This window comes from Callospermophilus lateralis, chromosome 15 (assembly GCF_048772815.1).
Source record: "Callospermophilus lateralis isolate mCalLat2 chromosome 15, mCalLat2.hap1, whole genome shotgun sequence".
Lineage (NCBI taxonomy): Eukaryota > Metazoa > Chordata > Mammalia > Rodentia > Sciuridae > Callospermophilus > Callospermophilus lateralis.
In genome coordinates, this window is record NC_135319.1 from 34,034,047 (window position 1) to 34,038,859 (window position 4,813).

The window sequence follows — 4,813 nt, forward strand, 5'->3', positions numbered from 1 at the left end:
ATAATTCATTAATCCTCAAAGTTTAAAATACTTGTAAAGTTATAGGTAAATAAGCTGTTTTGGATCCCCCACCCTGGAAAACACAAAATCTTTAGAGCTGAGAGAAACATTAAGATGTTGTTATCTCCACACTGGCCTCTGACCCTGCGGGGTCTTCCCTGAAGTCACCCAGCCAGTTCATAGCAGAGTTGGGACCAGAAGCAATTCTATGAGCTACCCTTTAGAAGGGCTTTCTCTGCACTATACCAGAATCTCCCAGAGAGTGTAAAGTGAACTTGCAGTGAGATTTGAGAAGACAGTCGATGGTAAACAAACTTGACTTTGTTGTGTAATTTGCTTTAAAATAGGGGGGGGGGGGCGCGGGGAAACACACAAGAGTTCATCCTGTACATATTATGGAAACTCTTCTGTGAGGTTTTGGTGTTTACCTTGTTCAACTTTGGGTCAATGCCAGCAGAGAAGGAAACCAGAGAGTATCATAGGAAATAGGTGGCCATTCCAGTAACTTGAGAAATCCTAGATATTTTAGTTAGAGGATACACAAATATTCCTCTACCTAAAGTTGAGAATGGTTCATAAATTTACAACATGGTAAAATGATTCAAATAATTCAAACTGGCAATTCTTCTTCCTACAGAGCTGGAGTTACCATAGGCTCATGATGGTATTGGGAGGCTTCTGCCACTACTGCTTCTCCTCCTGCTTGCCTACCACTTGAAAAGATATGCCTCAGCCCTAAACTGCTGGGCCACAGTAAAAAATGTATAAATATGCAAAATATCAGAGCATAATTGTACCACTGAAGTCATTTTGTTTCATACAATCTCTTGCCTTTTCTTATGTGATGAAAACACCTAAAGAATATGCTCTGTGTATTTAGATTTCTAGTCTTCTTTGAGTCTTCATTTTGAAAAATGACAATATCGACACCTGTACAACTGCTTAGAGCAACTGAAAGTCTGGGGCAAGAGTGGGGAATGCGGTTTAGCAAAATGAGACAGTTCAGTCTCAATTTTCAGCAGAGTCTCAAATACCTACATGACTTTTCTCTTATCCAATGGCCATCTCTGTACAATTAATGCTTTTTTTTTTTTTTTAATGGTACTAGGGATTGAACCCAGAGGCACTGTACCAATGAGCTATATCCACTTTTTATCCTCTATATAGGATCACACTAAGTCACTGAAGCCAGTCTCAAACTTTCAATCCTCTTGTCAGATTCCTGAGTTGCAGGAATTACAGGTGTGGGCCACCACATCCACCTTATTAATACTTTTTTCAAAAAAATAATAATGTCTTTAAAACTTAGCTTAGCTATAAGCAGTAATGTCTCTGAACTAATGCTAGGTCCATTTTTGAAAATGTGTTGGAACTCTTCAGGCAGGTTCATAGCAGGACTTTCTTGTTTTGTTCTGGGTGTTCTTTCTTTCCTGATTATTCATCCATGTGCCCATTAAAATATAATGATATAACCAAAGTGGATTAGAAAAACAGGGAGAGACAGAATGTTCAAAGAGATAGAGCTAGTAAATGGGTGGTTTGCTTTTTTGTTTATTTTCTTCCTCAAACCTTTGCATTTTCACAATGTGATTTTCTGAGGAGGGTAATTTCCTGTCGCTAGATTAACAATTCTCTTTAGAGGCCTGGTGATATTTACATGCCTTTTGTGAGGTAAGGGACTAATGAGTCATTCCTTTGATCTTCCTAAATCCATGTGTTTTACTTAATAAAAATAAATATCATAAATGATTTTCAAAGAATCTAGTGATAGATTCTAAAGACATTCCCTTGCTGTGTAAAAATTTCCAGAAATGCTAATATTAAAATGATTGGGCTCTATGGTTGCTTATATTTGGGTCAGCATCTGAATGGGGTCAGTAGTTCTGCTGGATTTTCTTTTATTTGCTCTGAAAAAGTTACACAGAAGATGGCCAGGATCAGCTCTACTGGAGTGCTTTTTCCTCAAATGCCCACCAATGTAGGAGCTTCTCAACTCTTCATAGTCCAACCAACATAATAACATGGATAACCTTATTTGTACATCTACTAAAATGAAAGGAATTAGAAACGAAGTTGCATTTTCAAAATTCTAACTTAAACCATATCTCATGGTATCTAAAATCTTTACACTAAAGTTAAAGTTGGTGCAGATGCTGTGAATCATCTGTTCAAGGGACATGAGAAGGATTGGGCTTAAGAGATTTAAAAAAAATCTCTTAAGAAAACACAATGAAAGGACTGGCTATTACAGTGGAGAGTATGTGGAAAGAGATTAATGAGAACTGTTCTAGGCGGTTCCTGCCTTACCTGCCCTCACACACGCGACGTAAGAATGTTGCTTCACTGAGCTCAGTGGTCAAAGCTGATGTTGAAATTAAAGCCAAGTTCAGGCTCCAGTGAATGATAATTTCATCATGTCATGATTAATTCTCAGATTAATTGTAAGTAATATTTATAAAGTTAAGGTAGCCTCTTTAATTTTAAAATAAGTTTATATTGACTGTTATAGTCCTTTGGATTAGTTGTAGTTCTTGGCCCATATTCCAATAGCTGAACAAGTAATAACACATATTCCTCTTGAGAGATTCCAAGGTACATTAATCCTTTATAATCATTATTGAAGTATTTTTAATATTAATGCTTTGATATACAAATATTCCTCTAAGTAAAGCTGAGAATGGTTTATAAATTTACAACATGGTAAAATGATTCAAATAAGCAATAAAAGTGACATTCCTCCAGAGTTTATTATTCATTATCAATCTCAATATTCTTCAATTATGTAGAAGGATGTGTGTTTACTTACACATGTTATGGTTTGGAAATGAAGTGTTCCCCAAAAGTTTGTGTGTTAAAAGTCTTGGTCCCCAGTGTGGCGGTGTTCAGAGGTGCGACCTTTACAGGTGATTGGATCATGTGGCCTCTGACCTCATCAATGAACCAAAAAAACAAAACAAGGAGCTGGGGTTGTGGTTCAGTGGTAGAGCGCTTGCCTAGCATGCGTAAGGCACTAGGTTTGATTTCCCAGCACCACATATAAATAAGTAAAATAAAGATCCATCAACAACTAATGAAAATATTTTTTTAAACCCACAAACAAAAACGCCCTTTCTATCCTTAAGTCAATTTCATTTCTTTCAGATATTTTGTCACACAGATGGAAAGTTGACTAACATACCTTCAACAATATGAGTTAATATCAATTTTTTGTAACATTTCCAAACCGTCAAGAGAAAAATGCTGTTATAATTTACATTTCTTTGGTTGGCAAAGAGTTGAATTTCTTTAAATTTACTAATCACCTTCATTTCTTATGTTATCAATTTTATTTTCATGACTACAACTCTACCAGGAAAATAAGGAGAGATGAATTTATTTGGGGGGACTATGAAACAGAGAACTAAAGAATACATAGCCTCTATCTTAAATTAAAATGAGATTGGGGAGCCACAACTCATATCTAAATCAATCCCCCGCTGCGCCCAGCTTTGGTACTCAGGATTGAACCCTGGGGAGGGGGGGTGGTTACCACTGAGCTACATTCCCAACAAATTTTTACTTTTTATTTTGAAACAGGTTCTCACTAAGTTGCTTAGGGCCTCATGAAATTGTTCAGGCTGGCCCTGAACTTGCCATCCTCCTGAACTTGCCTCAGCCTCCTGAGCTGATAGTATTATAGGCATTCACCACCATGTCCAACTCTGAATCAGTTTCTATAAGGTCCTATTTATCTGGCAAATGCATATACACACCATTTTGTTTTTTTGCATGCCATTTTTAGTTAACTCAAACCCAGCAGCATGGGTGCTATAACATATCCAAGGGTTTCTACTTCTACACCTACTCTAAAGAATAGTTTTAAAGAGTAAAAATTTTTTCATACAAATTCAAGTTAGTTTGAAACAATTTTGTGGTGTGACTATAAATGAGAATTTATTTATCCTCTAGGATTATTCACTATGAAATCTTACAAAGTTATTGAGAAAGATCTCCAAATAATCTTATTATGCAGATATCCTTTACTACTAAACACTTATAGTCTATAAAACTTTTTTCACTACAATGAACCAAACATTTAAACTGACATTGACTTACAAACTAAAAATAAGCACATCCAGAAATTGAAAATGTCCCCCAAATAATTAAACAGAAGACCTTCCCAGGGAATCTAGCATAGCCCATCTGTCCAGCCACTTTTCAGATTTGAAGGGTAGAAAAAATTCTCAAAGAACCTGACTCAAGGTCATCCTCTCTAACCATGTGGGAGATGATAGAGTATTCAATGGAGGCTAACATCTATAGCTTGACAAACATATCATCTTTGAAAATGCCCTCCCAAAAATTCTGAAGCAGCATAATATTTGGAAACTTAGTAAACTTAATAACTTAATAAACATATGCAGTCTGTAAATTTCTGGCAGGAAGTTTGTATCATCTCATATGTAATTTTCGGGTGGCAGCATTGGCTGTGGTACAAAACAAGTGCTTTAAAAACACAGGCTAAAAGTCTATAATCTGCAAATCCAAAATCCAGAAGACTCCCACACCTGAAACAATATATTATGACAAAGAAAATTCCACACTTGACATCTTGGGTCAGGTCTCAGTCAAAATGCAGGCACACTGAATAGACGGTATAAAATTACCTTCAGCATATGTGTATAAGATGTATATGGCTGATCACAGTGGCACACACCTGTAATCCCAGTGACTCAGGAGGCTGAGACAGGAGGATGGCAAGTTCAAAGGCAGCCTCAGCAAAAGCAAGGTGCTAAGCAACTCAGTGAGACCCTGTCTCTAAATAAAATACAAA